An 11158-nucleotide genomic window follows, 5' to 3' on the forward strand; every position below is an offset into this window, starting at 1 on the left:
TCATATACAAAGAGTAGCCAAAAAATTAAAATAGATTTACTCAAAATGATGTTCGTGAAACACCTTCCTCTTAAGTTCAAACTTTGTCCCAAGTGTCCACCTGTGCTTGAAACAATGCACCCCATCCCCCTCCCCCACCACATACACACAAGACAAATCTGAAGGAGCAGTGAAGTAAAAATCACCATTTTTGTAAGTTTATTTACTGAATTTGCTTTTCAAAAACTGAATGAATGAGCATTTAAAAACATACACACTTTTCCCCCCCCCCCTCCCCCCCCCACCAGCCCCCCAAAACAAATATACAAATTTTTGACCTACCCTTTGAAAAAACCTTCCCCATTGTCTTTTTGTGGTAATTTATGCCGGTGTTTCCATCAATAATACTCTAAAATCCCGTACTTGCCAGCCTATTCCAGAGCTACAATAAACGATCCGGTGATGCCCCTTTAATAACCCTCATGTATCCATGTGCTTGTCAGTATTTCCCGAACCCGAACCAGCTGTAAAATTTAACTTCCCGTCTGCTGCCAGTTTATTACGTTTGTTTTTTAGTGTGTTGTAAGAAATTTTTAAAAAATTTCATTTATTTTCTAAAAACTATTTGAGGAGCAAAAAATTTTAAAAGAGGTAATTTGGGAAAAAAAAACTGACAACAATCTGGCAACAAAATGATGCTTTTTCAATTGGGAACACCCGGTCAAAAAGCAAAAAAGCGGCTTTTTTTACTTTCCCTTGTTGTTCTTGTATTGTCAGTGCACAGCCCGTCAACTGGAAAATTTTTTTGACAACACACTGGCATATTGCCTTTTGTTGTAAAATTTTATTGTCGTGTATTCGTCACAAAAATGCCAGGCTTCTTAATGGAAAAAAGAAAAACCCTTTTGCAACTACATTTTTTTAAAATTTTAATAATTTTCCCTTTTTGCGTAAAAAGTTATGAGCACTTAAACATTAGGTTTTTTTTTTTTGGGTTTTAACGCCGTTTTTTTTAACATATTTCAGTCATGTAACAGCGGGTATAATTAGTGTGCAGATGGGGAAATTTTGTTTGTTTGTTTTGGGTTTAAAAACTTTTTTCAACGTATTTATATTAACAGGGGGCAGTTACCCCAACCCGTGTTCCGAAATTTTGTCCGTATAAACCTGTTCTCTGTAAAGTAACTGCAAAATTCCCCATGAATCAGGGTGGATGAAAATGTTTTAGACCAATTCATTTATCAATAGCCGGGGAAACAAAACCCCTCTAAATGAACTCGCGACCCATATCCTAGATCGACGCTTACCCTGGCAAAGATGGACTATATCCCAATTATCGCTTAATACTTTGTTTTTACAATTTTTTTTTTTTTCCCCTAGGGAAAAATTTTCTTTAAACATTGTATTGTCATAGATTGCGTGTATGGGAAGTTTGTTTTCCGTTTGTGTCAGTATTTTTTTTTTTTTTATCCTTAATAAAGTTTAAAAAGAATTTTAATGGACTTAAAACCTTCATTTGCTTGTGGTCAATTTTAATACAAAATTCAGATTTTCAATATTCAGTTTTCAATAAATAATATTGAAAACCAAAAAAAATTTGACTAAGATTATGGTAAATCTGCAAGTTTTTTTTTCAGGGTAGCAAAAAAAAATGATTTAAAAATTTTTTGTATCTGTTTAGCAAAAAACTTGTTCGGACAGAAAACGTGTTACAATGAAACAGTAACCCCCTAAAATAGAAAAAGATTTCCCAAAGTGCCCATCAGTGCTGGAAAACTATTGAAAACTGAAAATAGTTTTGGGGGGAAAAAAACAAAAACTTGGCCTTTTTTGAAAGGTGTCTTTAATATTTTTTTGCGTGAAAAATTTCTAAATTTGGGGATATTGCCATGTATTGCCCTTGTTGCATGCCTTGTCGATTGCTCTGGTAAAATTTTCATCCAATGTCTGTCAGACGACAGCCAACCATATATTTTACTTATGTAATTTTTTTCCGATTTTTCAAAGAAAAGAGTATTGGACATGCCCCCATTTTTTTCTTTTTTTTTTTTTTTTTTTTTTTTTTACAAAATTTAAAAATTGAAATAATTACACACTTGTTATGGTTTATGAAGGCATGTACAAGCGGTCCCCCTAAAATATACTTTTTTTCCCGAATTAGCCCCTTTTTCCACCATTTTTTGCTTTTGTTTTGTAGCAAAGCTGGTTCTCGTCTTCAATTGTTAAGGAAATTTTTATTTTTTTTATTTCCATTTCTTGCCCTTTTTTCCTCCAGATTTCTTCCGACCTGGAAAAAAGCTGAAATTATGTTTCAGGTGTTTACATGGTTGTTTTAAAACCAGTTTTTGTCAATGTTTTTCAGATTTTCCAAAAAACTGGAAATATATGGAAATTGTGTCCATATTTTTTTGTAAACTTTTTTCTTGGGGGTTTTTTCCATATGGAAAAAAATTATTTCTTTTCCTTTTTTTTGACAGACGTTACAGATTATTGCATTTTTTTTGCGCTTAAAGCCCCGTTTTTTCCTATTTTATTTTCGTAAGGGTAAAATCCTTGATATTTTTGTTGCTTTTTACCTTTCCATGAGAACAGGAAAGCTTCTGTAATAGGATTTGTATCTTGCTTGATGTCTTCACAGATATCCATATGGTCATTTACAAGTACTAGAGAACTTTTAATGGGGATCCAGGTACAATAAAAGCCTTCCATGTATTCAAACAAGTTAGATATCATCAAGTAACGTACAAAAAAAAAACAACCTGGTAACAGATGCTTTGATCTCAGGAATAAAGCAATTCTATGGATACTGAAAAGACTATTGTTGCAGATGTCAGGCTTTATATAATTTTTTAAAAAGGGATTTTGGTTTAAAATTGACCCTGCTCGTCTGCTTAAACTTTGTAGTACCCTGAATAAAAGGTCAGCTGCGGACAACAGGTTTAATGGAGAAAATTCATTATCCTTTTGTGTTTTACTGCATTTTTTTATTTTTCAGCTTTCAAACAGTTTTTTTGGGTTTGCTTTTTCGTTGGGAAAGTTAGTAGAAAGAAATCGAATCCCCCATTATGACTAAGGGAAAGGTGGTTTCTGGTTCTTGGCATTTAAAACATCTTCTTTTTAAGGGATTGGGGATCTTTTGAGATGTAAGAGTTGTACCAATTAAGGACATTATTCCCCAAAAAATTTCCATCGTTATGACCGGTTACTTTAGTTTGGGGCTAGAAATTACACTTTCCTTTCTCATTAACCAAATCCGGTTATTTTTTTGCTTCATTGTTTAACTGAAAATCCCATTTTTGCAACATTAAAAAAGTCCGAAGGTATTTCCGATATTTACATGTAAATCTAAGTGTTCACATATGTGTTTTTACAGCAAAAGTGGTCAGCAGTCAATAATCAAGTTTGTTTTCAATACAGGTGGAATAAACAACCTGCCAAAAACATTATTTTTATTTTTATTATATTTTAACCGATTTGTTGAGCGCCCTTTCAAAGCGTTTACAATTAAACTGTGACACTTCACAGTATGTAGGGAAAAAAAAAAACTATTTAATGTAATCACAAATGGAAACGAAAAATTTGATTAAACCCTTTTTTATAAAAGGGTTGTACTTATAATAAAAAATAAAAGTATTACAACTTTCTAAAAGAACAATGATGATTATGATGCTGGGCAAGCACTTGCTTTGTTTGTTTGTTTTGGTGTAGTACCTTTTTCAACTCTTTTTTTTATGTAATGGGAGTGATAACTTAACAGTGTTCTTGGTTCTGTATCTCTTCTCTAAGAGAAAAAGCCCAAATTTCTTCAAAGGAAATAAGATGTGGAGGACGAAATCTTTAGCACAAGGCTTTTATATGATATCATGGGCAAAAGCTTCTTTTATCAAAATTTCAAAAAAAAATCGAGTAGTTCAAAATGTTTAAAAATTTCCAGTTTTTGACATCTTGTTCCGCATGTTTTTTTAAATTTCAAAGTCAAAAAATATGTAAACTCAGGGGCTTTAAAAATCCTCATCTAAAAACCCTAAACAAAATTTAACTAAAAAATTTTAATTTATTATGTACCGGCAAAATAACAAAATAAACAGTCGGGAAGTAAACTTATTTAGCAGTAATGGTTACGATAAAATCAGTCACACTAACCCTTACGAAAATGAAATATGGAAACAAGCTGGCATTAAGCTGCAAGGTAACTGTCAATGATCTGGCAACAGTCTGTCAAAAAAAAAAAAGGGAACTGGAAATAATTGATTCCTATATGGGAACAAATTTCCCAAAGAAAAAAAAGTTTAGCTGAAAATAATATGGACACTATTTCCTTATTATTTCCATTTTTCTGGGAATAATCTGAAAACTATATGACAATAAACTGGCTCAATAACAATCAGCATGTAAACACACTAAACAATATGTCAGCTTGTTTCCAGTGTTTGGAAGAAATCTGGCAGGAAAATGGCAAGAAACTGGAAATAAAAAACATAATTTCTATAATCGAATTGAATGAGTACTGAGATACCAGCTTGCATACAAAAACTTAAGCAAAAAATGGTATGTGGAAAAAGGGGCTTAATTCTGGAAAAAAGTATAGTTAGGGGACCTGCTTAGTACATGTCCGGTCATGACACTGAAAAAGTGTGAAATTTAGTTTAAATCTATAATTTTGTAAAAAAAAAAAAAAAAAAAAAAGAAGAAAACATAGGGGCATGTCCAATAATTTTCTATTCTTTGAATAATCGAGATAAAAATTACTTTAAGTGACAATTTTGTATGGATTGCTGTCTGTCTGACAGTAAAATGGATGTAAATTTACTCAGAGCAATTCTGACAAGCACTGGCTACACAATGGCAAATACACTGGCAATATACCCATCTTAGCAATTTTCACAGCAAAATAAATATTACAAGACACCTTATCAAAATGGCCAAGTGTTGCATTTTTCCCTCCAAAACTATTTTCAGTTTCAATAGTTTTCCAGCACTGAGGGGCCCACATTGTTAAAGGTACTTTTTCATCATTTTACAGTTACTTGTTTTCATTGTAACACAGATTCTGTCCGCAACAAGTATTTTGCTAAACAGATACAAAAATTTTAAAGTCATGTTTTTCGCTACCCTGTAAAAATAAAACTTGCAGATTACCATAATCTTAGTCAAATTTCCTTTGGTTTCAAAAATTATATTATTGATAACTGAAATAAAAGCAAATCTGAATTTTGGGATTAAAATTGAGCCCCAAGCAAATGAAGGTTTTTAAGTCACATTAAAATTCATATTAAACATTAATAAGGATAAATAGAAAAAAATATATACTGACACTAAACTGGAAACAAAATTCCCATACAGACAATGCTATGACAATACAATGGTAATAAAGACAATTTTCCTAGGGGGAAATAAAAAAAAATTAGTAACACTAAGTAGTAAGCGATATATTGGGATACTAGTCCATCTTTAGCTCAGTAGGTAGAGGTCGATTACGGATCATGGGGTCGCGAGTTCGATCTTAGGACGGGCTTGTGTTCTCCGTGACTATTGATAAATGACATTGTGTCTGAAAACATTAGTCATCCACCTCTGATTCATGTGGGGAAGTTGGCAGTTACTTTTCAGAGAACAGGTTTTATACTGGTACAGAATTCAGGAACACTGGTTAGGTTAACTGCCCCCTGTTACATGACTGAAATACTGTTGAAAAACAGCATTAAACCCCAAAAAAAACAAACAAAACTAGTCCATCTGCCACACTAATGTATACCCGCTGTTACATGACTGAAATACTGTTGAAAAACGGCGTTAAAACCAAAATAAAAAACACTAATGTATAAGTGCTCATAACTTTGTACTGCATAAAGGAATTTAGTTTAAAACTTTAAATAATGATAGTTTGCTAAAGTGTTTCTCTTGTCCATGTAAGAGAGCCTGGCATGTTGTGACTGACTATACACTGACAATACAATGACAACACATGGCAATATGCCAGTGTGTTGTCAGAAAAATATTTCCAGTTGACTGGCGTGCACTGACAATACAAGAACAACAGACTGGAAAGTCCAAAAAGCCGCTTGTTGTCAGTTGTGTATCCAGTGTGTTGCCAGATTGACATTGCATACCAGTTTGTTTTCCAGATTGTTGTCAGTGTTTTTTTCCAGATACCTCTATAAAAATTTAGCTCCTTCAAATAGTTTTATATGAAAAATCAATGAAATTTTGTTAAAATGTCATTACAAACATCACTGACAACAAACTGTATATAAACTGGCAGCAGACTGGAAGTTAAATTTTACAGCTGGTTTTCAGGTCTGGAAATCAGCTGACAAGCACATGGATACATGATGGTTATTAAGTGGCATCACACTGGATCAGTTTATTGTCAGCTCTGGAAATAGGCTGGCAAGTAACTGGATTTTAGAGTATTATTGACTGGAAACACACTGGACATAAACTGACCACACACTGACAATAGGGAAGGTTTTTCATAAGGGAAGGAATTGATGAAATTCAAATTATTATATACTGATTTTTCAGCTCCATTTAATTTTGGAGTGGAGCATTTGTCAATATTTTCAATATCAACATGTATAGGTATCGCACAGTAATAAGGCGTTTTGAAATGTAAACAAACAAAACAATAGCATAAACGTTTACGCTTTTTACTTTTTCGTCGGGAGTTGGATACCCGGACCCGTAAAACGTATTTTGAAAACTGTATTTAATTTCTTTTTTTTTCTAAACGATTCAAAGAAAACAGCAAAAATTTGTTAATCTAGTACTAACTTGTTTACTAACTTACATATGTCATTGTTAACACGTATTCATGTTTATATATGCTTCATCTTTAATATGATCTAATGTTTTGAGGCTTTTGTGAATATATAAATTAGAAATCAGAGAAAAACAAACTAACACAAAGTATATAAATAAAATGCGAAATAAAAAAATGACGGATGCAAGGTTCGAACCATCAAGACTATCACTACAAAATGATTAATGTCTATCCACTCAACCACGCGCCCAAGCCAACTATTATATTTTTTCTTTATTTCCTTTAAACGGAATCTAAGAACGATTGTTTTTTTTCATGATGCTAAAAAAAAAAACGCCATAATACTGTGCGGTACTTACAAATTACATATCAGGTGTGGATGGTATCACTGAAAGTACCTTAATGGATGATCTGGCATCAAAAACAATTAACATTTACATTGATAATTTTTCAAATTTATTCAGCTAAACACAAAAAATGTGTGTAAAAATGAATGGGCAACAAAGACGCATACTTAGTTTTGTGTCATTAGAATTATAAAGCACTCTTTTACTTTGAATAATATTGCGCCACTAATGTTGCATAAAATCTCCATTTCAAAATGTTTGCGTATTTGTTTGTTTGTTTGTTTTGGGTTTAACGCCGTTTTTCAACAATATTTCAGTCATTAAGGCGGGCAGTTAAACCTAACCATGTTTCTGGATTTTGTACCATAAAAACCCTTTTTCTCCACAAGTAACGCCAACTTCCCCACATGAATCAGAGGGAGGACTTTATTTCAGACACAATGCGTTTTAAAATAGTCCGGGAACTTTCGCCCCCCCGAAAATCAACTCACGGGGTTATTGATAAATGAATAGCTCTAAAGAGCACTTGCAGAATTTTTTTAATAAGGTTGGGAGCTTTAAAAAAGGCTGTTCATTATGAGTTTGTCACTGATTTCAACATGTAATAACATTTAATTTTGAATTTTAACACAAGCTCTGAGTGTGTACGTGACTATGGGCATGCTTCAATTTTTGCAAAAGACACCTTTTAAATGAGTAATAATAAGTGAAGAATGAAAAAATTGCCAAAATTTTTTTTAAATCATTTGGCGTTTTTTTTTACATAAATTTAAAAAACATTCTGAAATTTTTCCCCATGACTGTCAGTGTTTTTATCTATATTTAGCCAACATGATTTTATCTGGATTTACACAAATTGTGAAAATTTATCATCAACACTGGACATCTACTACCCCCCTTAAAAAATATAAGGGTATCCCCTTGTTACATGACACCCCCGGTAGTGAAAAGAAACCCACTTGCCCGGTGCCGCTCATTTTTAAATAAGTTTTTATCGTGGATGCATATTTCAAAGTACCTATTTAGCTTTCAGGGGCACTAGACCAGAAAAAAAAAGCCATTGTAAAATATACCCTGGGGGACTTTTTTCAGATATGGTAAAATGAAAAAAAATGCAAAATTTATTAAAGGAAACCAAAAATTGATGCGTTTTTCCAGCAACGTGGGTGCAGTTGTGATAAAAAGGGTTTGGAGATAATTTTACTGATGCACATTTCAAAAAACGTGCATTTTAAAAAAAATAGCATCGGCGAAATATATAATCTCCCTGTATAATTTTAAAAAGTACACCTTAATTTATTAAGTGTATTTTGTTAAATTATACTGCACGTTAATTTCCCATGCGCTTGTTATTATTAAAAATTTTAGGGGGTTACTTTCGGGGTGACCAATATTTACCGTGCACGTAAAAAAATTTAAATTGAACTAATATTTATGCATGCCCACTTTTCTGTTGAAAATTTTAAACAATATCACCTATTATTTACAATTGTACCAAAATTACGGACAAAAATTAAACTTGTGCAAATCTGGGTGGACTTTTATATACCAGCACGCATAAAAAAGGCTTAAATTTTTTAAAAATGTCGTGCACCCCAAAGCAGTTCTCATTTCAGATGTTAATCTGGCAAAAAGGGGTACTAGCAATTGAATAATTTAATTTTTTCCATCGTGCATCAACACAGTTCCCAGTGGTTCTTTTTGCAGAGACACACTAATTTTTTTTTTTTGCTACATGTTGAATAGCTTCACAAAGATCAGGTATTTTTGTACTATTAAATTTTTTGCTAAATGGGGTGAAAAAACAGGAGAAAATTTTTGTTGCTTGTTTTTTGTTTTTCAACAGTATTTCATCATTTAAGGTGGGCATTAACCTAACAAGTTTCCTAGATTCTGTACCAGACGAACCTATTTTCCCGAAAATTGTCAACTTTTCCCCAAGAATCAAGGGGGGAGGATGAATGATTTCAGGCCAAGTTTTTCCCAAATCTTCAGAGAATACCCCCACCCGAAAATGAACTACTTATGATCCATAGATCTTGTGCTGGGGCGGCAGGAATAATGGTACAAAAGTAATTCAAGCGGGGCATACAGTTATTGTGATTCAGAAGTGGTTTTACTGTTACATGCATGAAAGATAAAGGAGCCAGAGGTTCTCATTTCATAATAAATAGCACAATTCTGTTATCTAGATAGCAGCAAATTTTTGGAAAAGCCGCAAGGGAAACGATCCCCAAAGTGTATTTGGGAAAGTAATTTAAGTTTTGGGTAATGCAGTGATGGTTAAGTTGCTGATAAGGGCCTGCAGTATCACTGGGCATTAGGTTTTGTTTCCTTTTGTAAATATGTATCTAAATGTTTATGGGTTTTTCTGTCATGAATCGGATTGAACAGTTGTTTTTCAGTTGTTTATAATGGGGCTTTTGCAAAACAGTGTTAAAATGGAGTCAAATGCACCCCCTTAACACAAGTTTCCCGAGATAGTTATTGCCTTAAAACATGGCTACACTTTTTTTACTCCCCGGGTCAAAGAATTTTTTTGGGGGAATGCTAAAAGGGGTTAAAAAAACCTAATCAGGTTAAAGTTCTTTTCAAACCGAATTAGGATAAAGAAACATGGTCATTCGGGGACAGCAATTTAGTCATTGTGTTTTTTTACAATAGTTTAGTCCCTTCAAACATCAATATTTTAAATTTTTGTTTTGAAATCTCAATTTGCACGCTTTGATGACAATTGACATGTAGTTTGAACCAGAAAGATAAGCAACATAAAGATAATTTGATAGGCTATCCCAATTTTTAGGTTCCCTGACTTATTCTGTTTCTGAAATGATTGGGAAAAAGTGGTACTAAGCAGGAAAAATGATGTTTTGAAGAAAACTTGACTATAATTAAAAATCTTAACAGTTGTTTATTTTGACCTAGAAATTTTACCAAACATTTTTTTCATCCCCTACAATATAGGAATTGCAACATCAAAACAATCAACAGCCCTTTTCCCCAGGAACAGTGATCACATTTTGATGTGGGGCCTTATTCTTTGCAAACTTTTTATTTTTTTTTTTTAAATTTGTTAGATCTTCCGGGCGGTCAAGAACTAGTAAAGTGCATCAAGTGAAAATGAAGAGGGATTTCAAATTGGACTAATTTTGTACGTGTAAAACAAAAAATTTTCAAATCGGTTTTTTACAGACTAATGATTCTATTTTCAAAAGCTTTAATTGGGACTTTGCGCAATTATTTTGTTCTAAGGTTGTAAGCAACTTAAATCTTATATCGAGAAATGCAGATTTTAAGCTCCAATTTGAAATAATTCTGGTCCATCACCTCTGAACAAAAAATGAACCCCTTTAATGGGGAAAAAAATATAAATTGAATGGGTAAAGGGAGATAATTTAATTGAAATATTTGGTTAAGGTTGGATTTTGAATTTCTTGAATTTTTATTTTTTCATTTGGGCTAATCAAAATTCATGGATTATAATTAAAATAATATACTTGTTTCCCATTTTTTCTGGTTCCAGGGGAAACCCAAAAAACTAATTTTATTTTAAAACTTTTAAAGACATGATTTAGATATTTTTTTAAAAAATAGTTAGGTTTATAAATTTTTTTTGTTTGGGTTTTAAAACGCGATTTTCATCAGTATTTTATTTAAACAGAGCCCCCTTAACCTCCTGCTCCCATTTTGTATCTGTACTAAATGTTTCCCGCAAGTAACTGTCAAATTTTACAATGAATCAAAACTATGCCCCAGTTGGGGGTCAAATCAAGATCCATAGATCCATGTTCTCATTGAGCTAAGTGGGGAGCTGTATTTAACCGAAGATAAAGTTACCAGGGGTTATCAGAGAACACATTTCTGTCGGGCGTTTTTCTGCCTTTGTGTTCTCCCTACTTCTGAACTGCTGGGAAGGTTTTCATAAAAACTAGCAAACCCTGTTTAACCCCCTCCTTTAAGTGCGACCACAACCCCAGTTCCAAATCCAAGGCAAGGGCACACTTGGAGGTCAAAGTTCAAATAGCCTAATTTGTGCCCCCAATTACACAAATTGTGCAAATTATGCATC

The sequence above is a fragment of the Mercenaria mercenaria genome, chromosome 1, assembly GCF_021730395.1.
Source record: "Mercenaria mercenaria strain notata chromosome 1, MADL_Memer_1, whole genome shotgun sequence".
Classification (NCBI taxonomy): domain Eukaryota; kingdom Metazoa; phylum Mollusca; class Bivalvia; order Venerida; family Veneridae; genus Mercenaria; species Mercenaria mercenaria.